Source organism: Aphelocoma coerulescens, assembly GCF_041296385.1.
Source record: "Aphelocoma coerulescens isolate FSJ_1873_10779 chromosome Z unlocalized genomic scaffold, UR_Acoe_1.0 ChrZ, whole genome shotgun sequence".
NCBI lineage: Eukaryota > Metazoa > Chordata > Aves > Passeriformes > Corvidae > Aphelocoma > Aphelocoma coerulescens.
The window spans coordinates 1,870,692-1,893,587 of record NW_027184085.1 but is presented as its reverse complement, the minus strand read 5'-3'; the positions used below and the strand labels follow the sequence as shown (position 1 = coordinate 1,893,587).

At 42.6% G+C, this 22,896-nt stretch overlaps 1 protein-coding gene across 5 annotated transcripts in view; it reads right to left on the bottom strand.

Annotated features, from left to right (window-relative positions):
* Nucleotides 1-22,896, bottom strand: part of DYM (dymeclin) — a 212,316-nt gene that overhangs the window by 74,934 nt on the left and 114,486 nt on the right. The gene's annotated exons all lie outside the window — the stretch shown is intronic.

Here is a 22,896-nt window from a genome sequence, read left to right as displayed (position 1 = left end):
TGTGGCAAGACAAAAGCAAATATTTACAAAATAAGCCAAGAGTTTAATTTCCAGAAACCAGGAAATGTATTTTTCAACTGACAGCATAAATTGTTCAGCATCTCATGGCCACTTTCCAGCCAATGTTGGGAAATGGATGCTCCTATTGCTAGAGAAGTAAAAAGAACAGAAAGCAGTAAATTCCTTCCCCTGTATCTTGGTACAGATAGTTTTATTCCCCTTTTGTCTAGCGTGCCAAATAACATCCTTGTAATTCCACTTACAGGGCAGAGTTGGGCTAGGACCTAACACCAGGTTGTATTGAAATAGAAACTCAATAAGCAGGCTGTGATCTACCACGGACTGAATTCCTGCATGCAAATCCTATAGAACACACCTATTTTGACAGGGTAGTGCTTTGCTGAGCACCATCTCTCTCCTGTACTCTTCTTTAATCAAGAGAGCAGGGCAAGTAGGAAACTAAATTCCAAAAGGCTGAAAGCTAAGGGAGGAAAATGCGCGCAGTCCAGTACAAACAGAATACGTTTGCAAAGCTCAGACTAAATACAAGGTTTATTCTGAGCTTAAAATCACAAAACCTGTTTTAGGTGTCTCAAGGTATTCCTTTCAATGATCCCTGTGTTTGCTCTGTTACTATTTTATGAGCATATCAAGTGGGCAGAGTCCACAATATTTCCATTTCATCTCCTTGCTTTTAATTCAACAGGGTAAGTGTCTCATAGCTGCTGAGAGATGACATTTGCCTTGAATGAGGACAAAACTCTGTGGGTGAGAATCAGAGGAAATTGCTGGAGAAAGCATCCTGAGCCAAACTCCCACCCAAAACCCCAAGAACAGACTCCTAACAAAGAAATAGCAACATGAAAATCAGAAAGACACTGCTGTCATGCAACCTAAGGTCCAAATCCCTGTCCTTTGAGAAGCTTGGATTTGGTACATCTTTGCTCAAACACACTGGGTATGCATGCACACACATATGTATTTGGGTGCCTGCTACCCTTGGAAAGAAAATTGCTGGGCCCTCTGAACTCATTCTGACAGAAGAGAATCTGAGCCCACTTTAGGAGTTAACAGACTTACTCTGTAGGCAGAAGGTCAGAGGGTATGTGTCTTGCTAACAGCCTTCTTTCTTCTAAGGTTTAAGCAGAATGTGAGTCTGGAACCCCAGTTCTGTACCCAGAGCCCTCACAGAGCTCATTCCTGGCACCACTCCTTCCTTATACAGCCTCGTGGGCTCAGTGAGAGCTTGAATTTCAGTGCCCTGGCATAGTTACAATGAATTAATTGTTCATTGCAATCTCCTCTGGAGCTTGGAAATAATATCAGAGTCCCAAAATGGTTTGGGTTGGAAGAGACCTTAAAGCTCATCCAGTGCCATCCCACCCCTGCCATGGCAGGGACACCTTCCACTGTCCCAGGCTGCTCCAAGCCCCATCCAACCTGGCCTTGGACACTGCCAGGGATCCAGGGGCAGCCACAGCTGCTCTGGGCACCCTGTGCCAGGGCCTCCCCACCCTCCCAGACAGCAATTCCTGCCCAATATCCCATCCAGCCCTGCCCTCTGGCACTGGGAAGCCATTCCCTGTGTCCTGTCCCTCCATGCCTTGTCCCAAGTCCCTCTGCAGCTCTCCTGGAACCCTGGCAGGGGCTCTGAGCTCTCTCTGGAGCCTTCTCCAGGCTTTGACCTAACTTCATAAAATTTGAGTTTCAGTATCGAAGCAGAACAAGAAACAAGCCCCTAGGAGTACACATCGTCATGCTGCAGACACAGAATACTACTTTTGTTTAATGCCTTTGCCTCCTTTCCCCCTCCTTTCTTCCAGTCCCTGTCCTAAAGGTGTCTTTGACCCTCTTGCTCCACAGGAAAGAGTTTACTGTTTTCCTCATGGACTGGCCTTCTCTTTGGCCAGGTGTCCTTCCTGATCCCATCTTCCTCCCCCCACAGTGATTCTGCCAGTGAGCATGGAAAGCCTCTAGCTGTCTCTCCCTCAACATTACAGTTTGTTTGGGTACCCTATTGACATAAAACCTCTAAAATTTTAACAAACTGGAAACTTTTTTTTAAGAAATAAAGGAAATCTGTTGGACCAATCAGTAGTATACAATAAAACCATTGCTAAGGATACTACAGAAATGACCAAAAATTCAAACCTGACATAGGTCGCACTGCTAAGATGTTCTCCCAAACATAATTTTGGATGCAAGGACTCTCTTTTGCATAACAATGAGGTCATTTCTAAACCTCCTGTGCCCCATAAAGGAAAAAAATTGAAAGATAACACATTTATATCTGTGGATAACTTCCTTAACTCTTCATAGTGGGTAGCAATCTCTTTTTCCCAAATCCAAATCTATAAGGAATTTGTACTGTTAACCATTGAGAACTTTTATGAGTACCACGGGCTCTAAAAAGAACAGTTATTAAGGAAATGAGCATTTTTTGTCTTCTAGATGAAGTTACATGGCATGTGCTCAGTGTACCTGAGGCCACACAAAGAATAAAGACAATGTAAAAAAAAAAGCAAACCAGTGAATAACCCTACATTCAGAACAAAGCACAATGAACAATCACTTAATTAAAGATTGTATTTCACTTTTGAAACAAAGATGGTGAATTAAAACTTCTCAGAAAACCGTAATCTGTTATTTGATGAACTTTGAGTCAAATTTAAATACTGATCAAGGCAATTTTTAATGTAAAAAGTGCAAAAAAGCATAATATATTGAGTGTATTACCACCTCCTTCAGTGGAGTACCTCCATCCATATCATGTTAGTGATTTTGGCTCAAATATCTTGCTTTACTGAATTTCCAGAAATGAAAAAAATACATAGATTGAGCTGAAATACTATAAAGCCAAAGCTGGAACTGCATTTTGATCATTCCCCCTACACCTTCACCAGGAATTTCACACTGGATGTTCAATCTTGGTACAAAAACTGCAATTTCCAAGGCATGTGTATTCAAACCAGTACATAGAGAATTTCAGCTTTCAAATTTTGTTTATGCATTCCTTTCTGAATGAATCCTGTCAGACATTAAATACCTTGGAAGGAAGGAAGAGGACTTTAGGTATGGTACTTGATAATGAACTCAAAATTCACACTACAATATCTGATATCACATTACCTGGACAGGCTCGAGCAGCAGCCTGTGGGAACCTCTGAGGTTTAACAAGGCCAAGTGCTGGAGCTGCACCAGGGTTGGGGCAACCCCCAGGAACAATCCAGGATAGGGATGAGCAGCTGGAGCAGCCCTGGGAGAAGGACCTGGGGGTGCTGTGGGGGAGAGCTGGACCTGAACCCCCCATGCCCTGGGCTGATCCCCAGCGTGGGCACCAGGGGAGGGGGATTCTGCCCCTCTGCCCCGCTCAGGTGAGACCCCACCTGCAGAGCTGCCCCAGCCCTGGGGAACAACAGCACAAGGACCTGGAGCTGCTGCAGCCAGTCCAGAGGAGGCCACCCAGATGCTCCAGGGCTGGAGCCCCTCTGCTCTGCAGCCAGCCTGGGACAGCTGGGGGTGCTCAGCTGCACAAGAGAAGGCTCCAGGGAGAGCTCAGAGCCCCTGGCAGGGCCTAAAGGGGCTCCAGGAGAGCTGCAGAGGGACTGGGGACAAGGCATGGAGGGACAGGACACAGGGAATGGCTTCCCACTGCCAGAGGGCAGGGACGGATGGGATACTGGGAAGGAATTGCTGTCTGTGAGGGTGGGGAGGCCCTGGCACAGGGTGCCCAGAGCAGCTGTGGCTGCCCCTGGATCCCTGGCAGTGTCCAAGGCCACGCTGGACTGGGCTTGTAGCACTCTGGGATGGTGGCAGGTGTCCCTGCCCATGGCAGGGGTGTTGGAATAATATGGACTTTAAGCTTCCTTCCAACCCAAGCCAAAATGCAAGAAAAACACAGGATAATGTCAAATAACGTAACATCAAATAATGTAACATATCAAGTGTTTTTCAATACAAGATCAAGGTTGAGTTTAATATCTATTACTAAACTCATCCTGTAACACAGTACTTGAAAAATAAGTATCTCAAATAAAAATTGTTTACATCCTTCACTGTAATGTCAATATCATCCCCTTTGTTGCATTTCTGTGAATTTCAGTTCTTAGAAACAAACCTGTAAAAGCCTGCCATAAATAAACCACTTTTCAATGGAAATCTGATGTCAAAATAGATAGGAAATAAAAGATAGGTATTTTCATCCTTAAAAATACTGCATCATTGAAAGAAAACATTTATCAAAAATACTAAATTTTTGTAAGGGATGTTAATATCCAGTCAGAACCCAACAGCAGTGGATGCTGAACAAAACAAGGGATAATGAAGTATTTCATAAGAGTGCTATTCACTATGGAAAAAGCTACAGTTAATGACCTACATGGAGGTTAACTTGGCTTTAGGAAGCCCCAGCCTGCCCTTGCCCAGTTCAGTGTAAATGCTGTGCCAACATCCTGGGAAATCAGCCCATGGTATTTTCTTAACTCCTGTTATTTAAAATTTCTTTTTATTTTCTTTATTTCTCTCCTCTTGGTAGCTTCAGCCTCTCAACTTTCCTCTGTATGTCTGAGAGAGAGTGCCAGGGCCTTTCTCCTGCTTCATTTTCCATGTACCTTTATTATGAACAGTAAAGTTGACCTTCCTAACATCGCATCCTAAATTCACAGTATTTAGTGATTTTCTCCCCCTTGTCGTACAGCTCATAAAAAAGCCCCAAAAAACAAACCATAAAAGGGGAAAAACAACCTGTGAAGTATCACTGGAGGGATTTAAAACGTGAAACTCTGGGACATGGGTTAGTGGTGACCTTGGCAGTGCTGGGGGAATGGTTGGACTTGATGCTTTTAGAGGGCTTTTACAGCCTAAATGATTCCATGAAATGTAGAGCAAGGACCTAGAAAGGTTAAAAACACAACTCCAGGGAACAGCATATTGGTATCAAGAATATACCATGGTCTCCAGCATGCATTTAGAAATACACTACAGGCAGTTTGAAATGCTCCGAACCACTCATTGTTGCAGGAAGAGGATAGTTTTGGAACGGATCATCTGGAAGCCTTTAAGGAAGGAAAAACGTTTAGAGCACTGAGTTCTCCCAGCTTTTGTCTCCATCACCACCAGTGTTCTCCCAAACAAACATGTGTGATCAAAATCACCATAGCTCGCAGCAGGAAAAGGCTTGTCAGCATCCCGAAGGAGCCCCAGCTTGGACCATCCCCTCATCTTTTATAAAAATACTTTCCATATCTAGCAAAAGTCACATCTTACCCAAGTTTCACAATCCAACCTTGACAGAGCTGAAACGCAATCCTGTTTCTCCACTCTAGTCTGCCTGTCCATGTTTTTAATGTTATTCTTCAGTGAAAAAGGTGTTACAGACAATAATGGTGAAATCTAGAAATGTTACATGGGCATGAATAGCCCTTACTAAGAGAAAGTTTTATTTTAGGTAAACCTTTAAAGCTATTGTTCATTACTTTTCAGTAGGAAAAATGTCATTATTTCCCACATACACTGTCATCTGAAATTACCTTATCCACTACTGAATTTGTCATTCTGAAGAGAGATTACTTTATTGCCTTCAGACTTCCTCAAGTTTCAGGATTGGTGGGACAACTAACACAGATTTGATTTAATGATTTATTTCAGCATTCTTGCAGTTGTGCAATATTTTCCCATCTTAAAAACTAACATGATAGCTTTTAAGTCCTAGTCCTTCAAGCTGCACAGTAATTAAATTTACATTGTCTTCAATTTATTTGGAAATTAACCTCCTTCCCACAGAGAAAGAGGTTGTGCTTTACCTCCCACTCAGTTTTATAAATCTTATTCTGCTGTGTAATTCTTTCTGCCTCTATCAATCCAAAAATCCTCCTAAATTCCAAAACATTGCCCTCCCCAAAATGTACTTTTTAAAAAGACACATTTCTGTAATGTTCCAGGTCATTCTCTGTTTTTCCCAAAGTTAAGACAACACTTCTAGGAACTGACTTCATGATGATAAAGCAACCACTAACAAATTTCATATTCTATACTGTACGAAACCCAAGTACAACTGTCATGGGTTGGGATGTTAATTCCGCTCCTGCTTGGAAAATAAACACTAGGCCATGAGGTCAAATATAAACTGTATTTAAATGGGATATTCAGAAGAGACACAACAAGAGTCTTTCTAGGCATGTACAAACATCATTCTGAACTTCTATTCACCCAGGTAACAGAACCACAAAATCACAGAATCATTTAGGTTGGAAAAAACCTCTGAGACCATCGAGTCCAACCTGTGCCTGATGCCCACCATGACACCAGCCCAGAGCACTGAGCACCACGTCCAGGCCCAGGATGGGGACTCCAACACCTCCCTGGGCAGCCCCTTCCAATGCCTGACCACCCTTTCCATGGGGAAATTCCTCCTCGTGTCCAACCTGAGCCTCCCCTGGCCCAGCCTGAGGCCGTTCCCTCTCCTCCTGTCCCTGTTCCCTGGGAGCAGAGCCCGACCCCCCCGGCTGCCCCCTCCTGTCAGGGACTTGTGCAGAGCCACAAGGTCCCCCCTGAGCCTCCTTTGCTCCAGCCTGAGCCCCTTTCCCAGCTCCCTCAGCCGCTCCTGGGGCTCCAGCCCCTTCCCAGCTCCGTTCCCTGCCCTGGACACGCTCCAGCCCCTCAGTGTCTCTCTTGTCCTGAGGGGCCCAGAGCTGTCCCCAGCACTGGAGGTGCCTCAGCAGTGCCTGCAGAAATCACAATGACAACCAAACCCATGCAGATGAGTTCTCCTGGCCCTGGTGGTGTAATCTGGATTAATGCAAGGCCAAAATTATCCTGGATGCTGAAGCAATTTATAAATGTGAACAAATATACAGACAGTATAAAGACTCTCAAAGATAAAATCAAGATAATCATGGTATTTTACAATTAAGCCAAGTTGTTACAGAGTGATGAAGTAGAAACTAGATAAATGGACAGGGAGGTGGACAGAAACCTGGCTAAACTCAACAGGTCAGAGAGCTACACTCAGCAGTACAAAGTCCAGCTGGAACTCAGCCATAAGTGGAGCACCCCATGTGTTGATACCGGAGGAGGCCACCCAGATGCTCCAGGGCTGGAGCCCCTCTGCTCTGCAGCCAGCCTGGGACAGCTGGGGGTGTTCAGCTGCACAAGAGAAGGCTCCAGGGAGAGCTCAGAGCCCCTGCCAGGGCCTAAAGGGGCTCCAGGAGATCTGCAGAGGGACTTGGGACAAGGCATGGAGGGACAGGACACAGGGAATGGCTTCCCAGTGCCAGAGGGCAGGGCTGGATGGGATATTGGGAAGGAATTGCTGTCTGTAAGGGTGGGCAGGCCCTGGCACAGGGTGCCCAGAGCAGCTGTGGCTGCCCCTGGATCCCTGGCAGTGTCCAAGGCCAGGTTGGAGCAACCTAGGATAGTGTCCAAGGCCAAGGCTTGGGAGCAATCTAGGATAGTGGAAGGTGTCCCTGACATCGCAGAGGGAGGAGTGGTATGGCCTTTGAAGATCTCTTCCAACCATTCTCTGATTCTGGGACCAATGTTTTCCAACGTCTCCACTGATGACCCAGCTGGTGGGGCAGGCTGCAGCCTTGGCAAGTTTGCAGGTGATACAGAACTGGGAGGAGAAGCTGATGCAGACGATGGTTGTGTTGCTAGAGGAACAAGGACAGGCTGGATAAACACTCCAAGAGAAAGCTTGTGAAGCTATGAAGGGATTTATTGGATCCTGGGTGTTACAGCTCAACCAGACACAAAGCAGCTTTGCAGCAAGGGCCCCCAGGTTGCTGGGGAACACAGAACTGAAGGTACACCAGCAATGGACCCTCACAGCAAAGAAAGCCCTGGGCACCACAAGCTGCATGAGGCAGAGCCTCACCAGCCCACTGAAGAGGTGATCCCTTCTCTTTGCTCAGCACTGAGAAGCCTGACCTGGAGCACTGGGCTCCCCAGCAGCAGAGACATGCATACACTGCTGCAAGTCCAGCAAAGCACCACAAAGATGATGAAGGGACTGGAGCGTCTGACATGTAAAGAGAAGCTGAGACACCTGTGATTAACCTGAGGAAGAAAAGGCTCAAGGGGGTCTCATAATGTACAAATATCCGATGGATGACAAGGTGGTGTTAGGTCATAGATAGGACTTGATGATCTCAAAGGTCTTTTCTAGTCATGATGATTCTGTGATTCCGATGGGAAGGTGCAGAGATGATGAAGCCAGACTCACCAGTGCCAAGGGAAAGGACAAGAGGAAATAGGCCCAAACTGAAATACAGGAAATTGCATTTAATCGTAAGAGAAAAACCACAAGTTGCTCAGAGAGCTTGTGGAGTCACCATCCGTGGAGATATTAAACATCAACTGGATGTAGCCTTGGGCATACAGCTCTTGGTGACCCTGCCCTTGGACATGACACCTCCAAAGATGCTTCCTAATCAGGCACTTTGTTGATTCCCTGAAATCATTGAGCACAAACATTGAGCACTATTCAATAAACAACAAAATGCAAGGAAAATTTCTGCTGGGAATGAATACCAAGTCAATGTAGAAACGTGTAAAGCCACAGCTACAATAAAAAGCACTCTTGGAAATACAGAAAACATACTTCAGGGTAAAATCCTGCAGTAGCAAGAGGATGGCTTGTTGATTAATTACAAGAATGCAGCATTGGAAAGATCTGATTTTATTTATTAGGTTGGGAGTTTTGTATAGTCACCAACTTTTAAGTTTTGCTGGATGAATGTCACACTAAAAGCAAGAACTTGCATCTTTTTGCACTCTAGTGAAAATTTCAATCTATGTTGAATTTCCTTAAAAGTCTTCTGTAAAACTGAGGAGCAATCACTGAATTTTCACCAAATGGAAGTCACACTACCGCTGACAGGTCTGTTAGAGGTACCTTGTCATTTCTTACCTATAAAATTAGATTTTCCTCATTTACAAAATATTCTGATAACTAATACAGAACATAGGCAAGATGTAACACTGCACATTATACACCTAGAAGTATTTAAATCAACTAAGTGCACAAGGCAGGAACACTAGATCTTTAAAACTTTAAAATCTTCTTTCATTAGTTTCATGTATTGAACCAGTTTTCAGTTAGGCTGATGCCCCAGAAAACTTTTCCAGCAGAAGCCAAACGCTAATCACTGTCCTGGAGGTTAGACTGGGGCTGCAGCATTAGTCATCTTTGGAAACCAGTTGTGGTTGCTCTTATTTTCCTCTCCCACTGCTTTTTCTGATCTGTGGCTGCTGCAGTGGGAGCATTCTCATCAATGTTTTCTCATAAATTCAGCTTACAAACACGAAAGAACAAAACCACTTAAGAATAGCTCACAGCTCTCATACCCTACATCCTGCTGCAGAGTGCAGATCCAAAAACTCCTTACACAACTTAAATCAAACCTTTGGAGGATTGGAATAAAGAGCTGACTAATTTTTCCCCCCAAGCCTCTCTCTGCATTTCTTGGTCAAATAGGCTGTGGTGAGGAAGGGCGATACCATAATGTGAGAAGACATAACAGTTCTTGTTGTCAGATGTTCTCAATAGAAGCCAGAAATGAAAAGAACAGGAGGAGTTGTTCTTACAGTGTTATTAATTCTGCAAATCTGGAATGGCTTGGGTCACTTAGGTCAGTGTGAATGGATGTTGGTGCCTGTTGCCAATTTTTCAGGCGCAACACCTTCAATAAGCAGGTCAGCAATGTTCCCTGTTTCCTTCATACGGCTCCTCTCCTCTCCATCCTGTTCCAGCCACGTGGGCAGCCAAGCCAGGTCTGCAGGACCCAGCAGCTCGGGGGCTCTGCCCCTGTTATATTGTGCTTATGACCCCTCACTGGTGGCACCTGCCTCTTTGACAGAGAATCACTGACTTAGATTCAACCGCTGGGCAGCTGAGAGACTACCCAAAACTACTTCAGAAGGAGAACCATGAGGATGATGCCTCTAATCACTTATACTGTCAATCAAATATTAAATAAAGAAGATTTTTTATTAAAAGAAACCAAACTTTCCACACTCATGCTATCCACAGCTGCAGTTAATTAGAAGAATAAAAACTCTCAGGTATTTTCACTAAGCAGGTCTGTCCTCTGGCTCCTGTGCAGAACATCTCTGCAGCACATATCACAACACCTGCTTTGAGATAATTTGGGATTACTGGAAAAACCCTTGGGTTTTAGTATATAAGGTTTATCTCCTGGACTCATCACGTTTAAACTAACATACCAGCCCCACGTCAGCAGACCACTCAGCCATCCTTCTTATGCACAGCATCCCACTAACCAAATTATGTTTCAAGTGAAAGCCTCCTATGAAGCTACGAGTATGTTGTGAGGTTCTCCCATTTTTAACTGCACTATTGATTCTTGGGGTTATTGATTAAAAATTATTGCTGAACTAAAATTTTATGTATTTTATGAAGTGGGACACTTTGCACCCAGCCTTAAGAGCCTAAAACTTTAGACCTCTTGTCCTCTACATTAACAAAATTAATCTCTTGCTGCTTCTGTTCTTCAGAGTCCTTGACCAAAATTTAAAATTTTGTTCATCACCACTGTTCATAAGTACAATTTGAATCCCTTAAGCTCATCCATCTCTGTCTCCAGGAGACATCTGAAAAGACATCTGCTCCACTGTTCTTCTTGTGAATCATTTGTTACTCAAGATTTGCAAAGTTCTTTGAAATATTTTAGTACTGAAGGTACCGCCCAGTTCCAGGTAGACACCCAGATCTCTCTCAGGAGACCTGTGTATGTGGTTTAAACATTTAGTTCTCAACTGATATCAAGATGCGGATACTCCTACTTAAAAGGGAAAAAATAATATATACGTTTTGATGCTTCAGGCATTCTGAACAACTTAATCAAAATTATCAGTTGTGACAACTCTAGCTGCAGTCAATACTTTCTTTAATTTGACAAATTGGAAGATGTTTTGAATCAGTAACATATGTCTGTTATTTTCTAAGTGAATAATTTTCTATATTTAGGCAATAATTACACATTTTACTAAGCTGCTTTTGCTAGACAAAGTTCATGCAATGCTGTTTGGGAAATCAAAACAGACACCAGTGCATCACCTAGATGGAGAAACCCAAGAATCCCTGCAGGGCACTCCCTGCTGCCAGTGGCAGCAACTTAAGGAAGCTGCTGGAGGGGTGCACCCAGCGAGGTCAGCAGAGACTACAGAGGGGCTGGACCTCAGCAAGTTTTTTTAGTCTAAGGATAATACTGGCTGAGATGAGCATAAATTCTTTCTCCTTTCAGCTATAAGCTGTTTCAGTACATTCAGCCTGACACGCATTTTGTTAGCATTCTCCTGAACTCTTCAGGCAAGCTATGGCAGTTTTCTCCTTTTACTCCCAAAACAATAGCTTATTTACATACTTACCAAAGAATAAGACACCCTCCCAGTGCTGATTAAATGCCAGACGTTACATAGGAACGCAAAACCCCCGGACTCTGAACATACTGCTACAATGGAAATGTGTGAAAGTAATTTTGTTCCAGTTTCATCTCATGGGAATGTGGGCTCATAAGCATCCAATTAAAAATAATTCTGACTGATTGAGATGTGTTTTAGCTTTACATGCTAATGTGGTAGAATGCGTCTAGAACATGCCTGTGATGGATTTTTACCAGGGTGGGAGGAATAAAGATTACTATAGAGAAAGAACACCACTCTTGCAATTTTTCCCCTTTCAATTTCATTTTTTGTACTTGAGAATGTAGGGTTTTGGCAACCTGTGCTGTTTTGTGCTATTTGGGTCAAATCACCTGGGGAACCTGCGAAGATATCATTTTTAATGGGAAAATTCCAAGTCAAAATGCAGTCTTTTAAAGAAATCTGTAATGCAAACAAATCAACAAAATCCTGCATGGCAATCTGCCTGTAACTTCCATTTTTTATGCCAAAAGAAGCCACTTTGATCTGCTCATCTGACACAAGGCATAAGAATTCCCTCAGCTACTTCCTCCTTCAAGTCCAATAGCTTTGGCTGGACTTGGACATATCTTTTAGGAGAGCATCCAATCTCATTTAAAAATTCCAATCTAGGGAAATCTAGAGCCCTTGTTAAACTATTCCAGTGACTCACACAACATGTAAAAAAAAGATGGACCAGTCTCAGCTGGGCTTGCTTTCCAGCTACTGAAGTGCATTGTATTTTTGCACAGAATCACAGAATCTCCTGAGCTGGAAGGGACCCACCAGGATCATCCAGCCCAGCTCCTGGCCCTGCACAGACACCCCAACAACCCCACCCTGTGCATCCCTGGCAGCGCTGTCCAAATGCTCCTGGAGCTCTGGCAGCCTCGGGGCCGTGCCCATTCCCTGGGGAGCCTGGGCAGTGCCCAGCACCCTCTGGGGGAAGAACCTTTCCCTGATCTCCAACCTAAACCTCCCCTGACATACCTTATTAAAGAGCCCCTTATTGAAGGATTTATTTACCCTTAATCTTCTGAATAATTTAAGGAGTAAACTCATAAAAATGCCATAGCGTACTTCTGATTTCTTTCAAAGTCAACCTGGACCTTTTATCTTGGAGGATGATCTATATGTGTGGAACTCCACCAGCTTTATGAAAATATACCTTGCTTTCATCAAGCTTAGACAACTACATTTTTATATCAGCAATCTCTCCCCTTCACTGATCACTCCTTCCCTAAAAACTATTTTTGATATTTAATTTTAAATAGGGCAGGACTTAACAAATCAATGCAGAGGGTTTCCACTAGACATGCACCCACTTGATAAGCATCCAGTTAAACTCTATTTGAGATTTGCAAGCCAGGAAATTCTTCACCCAGTGAATACCCACAGCATTGATTTTATATCTCACTGGTTTCTTGATCATTATGCTCTGCAGTACAAAGATAAATAATCTGTAATAGAATTATTTATAAACAATTGTGCTCTGCCAAGTCACTCTATGTTGAGTGTAAAGTGATCCTTCCATAATAAACAACTCCTAGCCTTCAATAAAATTATGAGCAGCTGACTAAAAATCACAACCACAAAGCAATAAAAAACTATATTCATTCAACAGCCCTCTGACCTTTATTTTTTTTAAATTCTATTTTTCCCACAAATAAAAATTATTAAATGAGCTGGATTTTGGGGAAACGTTGTTCCACACCAACACAGCAGCCAAAAAAAAAGCCTCATCTCCTGGCCTGTGCCCCCAGCTCAGAAACTGAGTCCCCACAAACCATCTTGCATGGAAGCTCAGAGAACAGAGTTTCCATAGAAATTTATAGGCTACTCTAGAAAAATCTCAGCATATGGGTATTAACAGACCAGCCTGCATCTTTGAAGAAATATTAATGCAGTTTGTCTTTTTTTCTTTGACAATTTTCACTTGTTCTATTTACTTCTTACTTAATTAAATTCTGTCAGCTGTTCCATGGTCTGCCTAAGACTAAAGTTTAAAATACACCATAACCACTGGAATCAATGACTATTGGTTGACTATTACAGCAAGTCACAGCACTGGGCAGGCATTGAAAATAAAAATTAAAACTGTGCACATTAAACCCAGTAGGAAAAAGACCACCTTTGAGACTTCAGATTAAACACTGGCAATGGCAGCAGTTAGAATTTATCAGTGCCACAAGACAAAAAAATTTGTTCATTGTCACAAGAATGTACCATTTCCAACTCTTGACATTAAAGGCTGGAGACATTATGCCGTATGTTTCAATAACAAGAAAAATTTCCCAACCCACCCATAACGATACTCTCTGATAACGCAATGACACTGCAACCCCTGAATGGTACCAATCCTGTTCCCATCAGCCTCTCAGCTTGGCAGGATGCTGAGCAGAGATCACTGAATGGCGTTTGAGAGAACAGAAAGGGAAAAGAGAAGGAAAAAGACCCACAGATCACTAGTAAAATTCCAGCTTTGGAAGCAAAGTGCAAAATCTTATTAAAATATCCTGCAGAAGAAGAATGGTTTTAGCCAGTACGGTCAAAAAACCCCCCAAGTTTGTTTATTTTTTAAATGTACTTAAATCTACCAAATTTTTACCTCTATTGGAGAAATAAATTTTTCTTTGGGGAAAAATACTTTAAATTATGCTATCTATCATTCCAAAAATAGTTTGTTTTAGTGATAAATGACGTGAAGCTGGTTCTTGTCTGTGGCAGATCCAGATTCTGCCATCTTCATTACTCTACTTCTAATCCTATGACAAATGTGGGGCCATTCATGAAAGCTCTGACAGGCTAAGCTCACAGTGAAATAAGGACCAATGTTTGTCCTATCCCTGGAAGTGTTCCAGGCCAGGTTGGACGGGGCTTGGAGCAACATGGGATAGTGGAAGGTGTCCCTGGAGGGGGGTGGAATGGGATGGGTTTAGGATCCCTTCCAGCCCAAAGCATTTAATGACTCCAGGCAAGGCTGATATATTGACTATTTTACTTGCACCAACTTAGGGTGAGATTTTTACACTAACTGCCTAAAAACTCAATGGCAACAAATGCTCAGGATTGTCAGAGAAAAAGAATTCACATCTGTCAAGCCCCATTTGAAAGAATACGAACTGCTGCACATCTCCACATAACATTAATCCATGCAAAAGCCATTTAAGGCTCAATAATAAACATATTTGCCTCACGTTTTTCCCCACTTTCCCTTCACAGACTAAAGCCAAAGAAAATATATCAGAGTTGCAAATGTTTAAGCTGTTTTTGAGGATGATGCCTTGACACTTTTCCTGCAGTGTCAGGTCGGTAATCCATACCAGGACAAAGGACTGGGATCCAGGCCCTATGCCCCAGCACAGCTGACACTCCAAGGAAAAGGGAACTGGCAACTGGATAATGAATTCAAGTTGGCTTTAAGCAGCACTTTACCATCAGGTTGCAGCAACAGAACCATTTCGGGTAATGAGCAGCATTTCTCAAAGCTAACCTCCAAGGCCCTGATCCTGCTAAGGCGGCACATTCTTGAATGAATGTAATTGCACAATGCCATTGACTCCGATGGCATGGGAGAAGGACGGCTGCAAAGCTGATTCTCCATACAATGTGCCAGAACACTTCTGAAAGGGAGCATTATAATCCTGTGAGATACATTTTGCTGTTGAAACAAACCTAGCATTAAGAAATAAAAGATAAGCAAAATGGGTAAACTAAATGTCAATTTGATATTGTATTTCTTAGTCTAATTTAAATTAATCCATAATAAATTTTACCTCTGCTACTTTAAGACATATTTACCCCATTTACAAGGCTCAGCAGAACTGTATTTCCTGCTTTCACACACAGTGTCAAGCTTGCTATGAAACTAAAACTGTCCAGAATTTGTTCAGCATCCCAGAACTAATCACTGCTTGTTAGCTGCCTCTTTGCTAGTATATGCACTAAGCCAGTCTGCCTTCAAAAGCAATTTTCCTGAGCTTGACTGCAACCCAAAGAGGGTTTAAAACAAAACAGGAACACACATGAGCATTAAAACATCACACGATGAACATGCAATGCAAAAGGAAATAGTTAAGAGTGGCAAACATATCTCACATCACAAAGCACAGTTGCTGCAATAAACAATATATAGCACAGTCACCACAAAATTATTAAATATTAGAAATTTCACATAACAAACCCGCTATGCTAATACTGTGCCTAATAAAACATGTATTGTATCCACTATGTTTCTAGAATTTGCAAGAGACTGAAAGCAACACTGGCACTAAATCCAAATGAAAGCTGCCTGGAAAACTGGTACTGTGGGCTTGCTCCCTGTGGGGTAGCAAAATATGTGCTATTTCGCATTTCCTCCTCCCTGCTTTAACCAGTGTTGGCTGTTCAGTAAGTGAGGGGTGTGCTGTGCCTGTGTGACATGTCACCACCAGGATCTCCCATACATCCACAGTACATTGAAAACCTTAGAAACACAGAAAGGTTTGGGCTGGAAGGGACCTAAGGGCCATGTATTACCACACCCTCTGCCATGGGCAGGGACAGCTTCCGCTATCCCAGAGCGCTCCAAGCCCTGTCCAGCCTGGCCTTGGACACTGCCAGGGATCCAGGGGCAGCCACAGCTGCTCTGGGCACCCTGTGCCAGGGCCTCCCCACCCTCACAGACAGCAATTCCTGCCCAATACCCCATCTGTCCCTGCCCTCTGGCACTGGGAAGCCATTCCCTGTGTCCTGTCCCTCCATGCCTTGTCCCAAGTCCCTCTGCAGCTCTCCTGGAGCCCCTTTAGGCCCTGCCAGGGGCTCTGAGCTCTCCCTGGAGCCTTCTCTTGTGCAGCTGAGCACCCCCAGCTGTCCCAGGCTGGCTGCAGAGCAGAGGGGCTCCAGTCCTGGAGCATCTGGGTGGCCTCCTCTGGACTGGCTGCAGCAGCTCCAGGTCCTTGTGCTGTTGTTCCCCAGGGCTGGGGCAGCTCTGCAGGTGGGGTCTCACCTGAGCGGGGCAGAGGGGCAGAATCCCCCCTCCCTGCTGCCCACGCTGCTTTTGAACATGTTTTATCCAAAGACTAATATATTTGCACATAAAATGTACCAAAATAGTAATGAAAACTGTAATTCTTTGGTAAGTACAAAGACAGGCTGTAACACCATCTGTGGGTATCAAAGCATCTTTAGAGACCTGCTGCTCAGGGCTAAGTTTTATATTCTTAGCCCAGAGCACTGGACAGAAGGGTGGTGATTTATAAATCAAAGTAATTAATTATCCTCTGCCTTTAGTAATTTATAAATTCGATCTCTTCTCCATACAGTCTGATCACACAATAAAACACTGCAGTACTTAATACAGGATGGATGCATGGATTCACACAAAAAAACTTCTGACACCTCAATTATTCTGTTGTATTTGATGCTATTTACAGACCCAGACAGGCAAATTTCCTGAGCATACAGCTTTTCTAATCATCCAGTACCAAAACAACAATAGAGAATTAGCCATTTAAAACTGCTACCTCTATATTTTTCCAGCAGCAATTTTTATTTCAAATCCTCTGTTCTCCTCCTATCTCAAAAAAGATAACCTGTAATGAAAATATGAGATTTTACAGTCTCCCAGATTGATGTATTCTAATATATCTCAACTGATGTATAAATCCCATTTCAGAAAATGATACCAGTAAAAAAATTTCTCCATCAGTTTTGTACGGGGAATAACTAGATGAACATTTTTGCTCTAAAAACTTCACAAGCCTGTTACATGAAAACACATATAATGTCATCAGTGCTTATTTTCATTCACAGAACACCTGAAAAATCCAATATTCATGGAGTAGCACTTAGTCTCACAAGGATGATTTTGGCAACTTAATGTGTAGTACTATTGCTGTACAGAATTACCAAAATTTCATGGAAAACAAGCTGGGAGAATTAAACTATTTCTTTTACATTTTCAGGATATCATTCCTACATTACATCTAAAAGAAGATTTTAGTGTGGACTGCCCTTATTATTAGTATTCATTTTAAAATAAGCCTTTGAAATCACAGGCTTTTGACTACTTTAATACCATATCCCTGTTCCAAATTAATCTGGAGAATGCCCCTGGGACAGCTAGATTTTCATCTCCTGTTGAGATCTTCAGAGTAATTCTCCATCATTATGTACTACTATAAAATTTTTTCTTTGTACAAAAAGAGCTATTTCAGCTTGCATGCCATATTTTCTTCCCTTGACAATCAAGCTGGTTTTACTTATGTTTACTGTGTGGTCCCTTGCTATTGTGTGCTGGCTTAGCTGGGAAGCTGCATTTCCACCCTGAATGCTTTCCATGTTCTGATCAATTTTGTCACGCAATTTTTTCCTTGTTTTCCCAAAGCTTCTAGGATCTTGGTTAATATACTTAATTATCCACAGCATCAACAATGAAATAGTAAAACTTAAATTTTTAGTTAGAGTAAACAGCTAAGAGAAATACTTTGGGTATGGCAAGTAGGACTTACTCTTAAATTCACCCTTTATACAGTTACACCCTTTAAAGCATCTATAACTCTGTATCACAAACAAGGATTTGGGGCTGATGAATTCTCATAATTCTTATATAATTAAAAGTGATCAGGCATAGAAACAAGAGAGTTCCTTCTTAATTGTCAGTCTCTTCTCCCAAGTAACAACTGACAGAAGAGGAAATGGACTCAAGCTGCGTCAGCAAAGGTTTAGGTTGGATATTGGGAAAAATTTGTTAACCCCAAGAGTGGCCAGGCACTGGCACAGCTGCCCAGGGCAGTGGTGGAGTCCTCATCTCTGCAGAGATTCAGAAGCCATGTGGATGTGGCACTTGGGGACATGGGACAGTGGTGGCCTTGGCAGTGCTGGGGAATGGTTGGACTCAAGATCTTGGAGGGCTTTTCCAGTATAAACAATTCTGTGATTAACTGCCATGAAAATTTCCTGAACTTGAGGGAAAAGCTCTATCATTTCCATTCTTGAAAAGCAATTTGTATAGACAATATTACAAATAAAACAATGGTGTCAAGGAAGTATTAGACACTTGCATGTAAGACAACTTAAATATCTGCACCAATTCCAAACAAACTATGCAACTGCAATGGAAGTCTTGTGAATCACAGCTCATATTCTTATGTCAAGTCTTTGGAAATGGATTAAAATACTTTAACATAAAAAGCACTTAAATCTTCCAAAGGCCAAAGAATTTGTGGTCTAAATTTGAAAAGACAAACCCAAACCATTATTAGACTCCCATTTCTAACACACTTTTTAGATATATACATCAAGGATGCCATAAAGACATAAACCATCCCCTTAGAAATTATTCATCAGTTAACTGAAAACATGCACAGATCAGTCACAGTGCATGCAGCATGCAGTAAATGGAGAGCAGAGGTTAATAACCTGGAAGCATAGGATCTGAGAATGTGAGAACAAGTTAAAGACAAGAGTTCCTCTCCATTGTCACTGAGGGTCGAGAAGCAATGCTGCAGCGTAGAGCAGTGGGAGTGGGGGAAATACAGTTTGTCCAAGACATACACATATCTCCGCAAGTGGCGGCAGGTATAACTGAAAGACAAGGGTAGAGGGAGACAAAACAGAAAAAAGAGGTGTTTTCCTTTAAGAAAGCTAATTCATGGTTTAACATCCCTGGCTTTTGTGCCAAGAGTCAATGGAAGATGCCAAGAAAGCAATGGAGCGGTTTGACATAAAACAACAGTTTCAAGAAACAGAGGGATCTGTTTGCCCCTGTGCCCACACGCTGGTTCTGTCACTGCTGCACGGGGAACTCGCCAAGTCTCACACATCAGACACAATAATTTGGGCTTCTTTTGGATGTGTGTCATTTCTCTCCCCTCCCATCCCTTTTTTTTCTTGATATCATCTTTATCCCAAGTTTTATCCCTCTCTCAAGATGCCCAAAAATTATAAAGGCAGGAGGCTGGCCCCTGGTATACAAAGATTACCTTTAAAAAAAGACTGAAAATGTTCACAAAATTCAACCGTCTTTCATGAAAGCTGAGTTGACTTAAAGGGAAAAAAATGACACAGAATTATTGATCAGTGGGAACTGCTCTTGAGCCTGGGAATTCAGTGGTAGAGTATTCCTGTATTTAATTCTAGTTGCTCAAACACAATGCTTAATCATAACAGAGTTACTCAATTAAGACCTGTCCAGCTTTTCCATGAAAAATTATAGTTACTTCATGGAAGTAACTATAGAGCAAGCAATAAAACATTTAAAATTGATATTAAGCAACCCTGAATGAGCCTGAGTAAAAGATATATTTATTGCCTATGCACAGGATATCCTCCCACTCATAGTGGAAAGGAAAATAAGTTCATTAGCGTAGTTCACCTGCAACAAACTCCATCACTGTTAAAGTCTGAGGCACACAGAAAATATAACCTCAACTACCTTTTATTACAGGATTTGTATAGAAAATACTTCGCTGCATAATGGTGCACAGCCCAGGGCGTGCCAAATGTGATGATGTGATGTGATGATGTGACTCAGTGATCTTACAGCTCACTCTGGTAATCCTGGAGGTCTTTTCCAACCTTAATGATTCTGTGACTCTAAGTCATCCAGAAAGCGCTTTAACCAGCCTAATATATTGTGAGATAAAAACATCAGCTGATGATGGTCCTACCAGGCTCTGCTGCCCTCATTTGCAGCCAGGGGACATGGCTCTCTCCAGGAGAGACATACTCATGGAGTGCTAAACTGGGGACGTTTCCCATGGAGATTTATGAAATTGTCTTTTGCTGACTTTGGCAAGAATCAACAAATACCTGAATGCTAGGCTCCAGCATTCTCACCAAATCAAAAACCCCCATTGTTTCGTGGCTTCATAGGTGGAAAATTGGCCCAGGGGTTATCCACCCAACCACCTGCGTTTCACAGGCTAGCCTCTCTCTAAATCCCTACCTGACATAGTCACATGTGGCTGAAACACTGAGACAAAATCATTGTGTACCTTGGGCAAAGAACAGGACAAAAAAGAGTGCCACCAAGAGCTATCAGTGCAATCAGTGGGGCTCAAAGCCCAAGACTATCAAAACCAACACCTCCCTCTGCTTTACTTTAAACAACACTCACTACTGGATTAAATCAGTCCTATCTTTGCTCTGTAAATTGAGGAACACAAAATCCCCTTTGGCACTTCATTTGCAGATATAATAATTTTCAGATGAATTAGCTTCAAGGAAGCAATTTCCTAAGCTTTCATGCCCTTTCTGCTTTCCTGACCACAGCATGTTCTGAGCAACACAGGCTATTCTATTCACTCCATAGGCCAGGGATGGAGAAGGATTTACAGGATCCCATACTGAGGAAGATCCTCAAACCACAAACCTACCCTTCCAGCTACCCAGAGAGGCCACATAATTTTTCCAAAACCAGATTAAAGAGCATATTTTAGAATGACGATGCTTAGAAGATTTAAATGATTTTAAGTCCACTGTTACCATTTACTGTATTTAGCTAGGCTTACTAGAAAACTCCTTCCAGCCATTCAATCTTGTTAGATTTATCAAGAAATTGAAAGGGCCTTCCATTATAGAATTCCAGAATGGTTTGCATTGGAATGAAGCTTAAAGCTCATCCATTGCCACCCCCTGCCATGGGCAGGGACAGCTTCCACTGTCCCAGGCTGCTCCAAGCCCCATCCAACCTGGCCTTGGACACTGCCAGGGATCCAGGGGCAGCCACAGCTGCTCTGGGCACCCTGTGCCAGGGCCTGCCCACCCTCACAGACAGCAATTCCTTCCCAATATCCCATCTGTCCCTGCCCTCTGGCACTGGGAAGCCATTCCCTGTGTCCTGTCCCTCCATGCCTTGTCCCCAGTCCCTCTGCAGCTCTCCTGGAGCCCCTTTAGGCCCTGCCAGGGGCTCTGAGCTCTCCCTGGAGCCTTCTCTTGTGCAGCTGAGCACCCCCAGCTGTCCCAGGCTGGCTCCACAGAGGAAGTGATATCACCTGTCTTTGATCCCTGTCAACATTCTCCATAGACTGGAAGAACAATACTTGATCCCCTGATCACCATCACTATATTTAGGTTTAACTGATCAACTGGATCAGGCCACAGCATGTGGTGGGAGGAGGAGAAGTTTCCCCAAAACATCACCCAGAGGTTCTGGAGACACACACAGGGTGACATAGTGCCAGCAGCACTCCCCTCCATTGGCTGTTCCTATTTTCAAAGCTGAACTTGTCTACTGAGAAGTTTTATGTTAAACCCACACCAAAAGCAATGCAATCCCATAACTCCATGGCTGTTCACAGCCACTTTGACCAGCAGAACTTAGATCATATTGAAGACTAAGCATCTTTGTTATTAAATCCTCTAAAGTAAATCAGAATAAAATCAAGGCTTAAGAGCAGAGTTCCTTTAAGACCTTGTACATTAAGAGACATTGACACAAATTTTCACTGACTGCTTGTGAGTTTGAAATCAGTTTATTTGATCCACCAGAAATGAGGTCTCCAGCTACTCTACTTTTACACGTTACTGAAATTTTTGTTTCTGCTTGTTTTTGGGGGACATTTCTTTAACTTTATAGCAAAAGGCTATCCTCAACTACAATGTAGTACTGAAATTTTTGAAAAAGCACTACTGCAAAAAATAAAGACCATCATATTTGACTGATGGGGTGTGTCTGTGTGTGTGTGCTTGTGTATTATTCAGGTATTCTGTTTACCTGGAGGATGAAAATGTAGCTCACACTGTAATAAACCCCACTGCAAAAGGCTGTAATCCTCTCATATAAAAAGCCATCTGATCAACATTTTGAATTCTGGTAAGACAACATGACAGTGTCAACTTCTAAAAGCTAAAAGGTAGAGTTCCCTGTTACAAAACTGTATCAGGGAAATTAGGGTGGACTTGAGTTATCCCAATCGAAAAAAAAGTAAGTATTCATGTATTACAGTAAGTTTTCACTCTCTTTATTTTTTGGTAATGAAAATAGTAAAACTCCTCTTTTGCCTTCCCACTACACAAAAATACACAGTGACATTCAATAGAAATTTAAATTTATGAAATAAAAGTTCCACATTCTCCATTAAAACTTGAAGTTAATAATGTTCTTTGTCCTTAACAGCCATGGCTATGAAAGCCACAGAACCCCAAAATTTTCAGATCCAAAGTGACAGAAGTCAGCATCAGTATTTTGGAGACTAAAGTGCCAGGATCCTTTCTGTCTGATAGTTCCCCATTTCTCATACTGGATGAGCTGCGGCCCCCTCTGATTACAGAATATCAGCTGGATGGAAACGTAAACATGGAAACCCAACAACATCTTTAAGATAACAGAAGATGCTGAAAACTGACAGGCATTATGGCAAAGCACCAAACTCAGTCTTTATAATGGCAGAGAGAAGCATTTAGAAGGCTCCAAGGATTTACTTCTATAGGTATTTTTATAGGTTTCTTGTTTTCCACTTTCTCTTCTACACATTGAGGGTGGAGAATTGA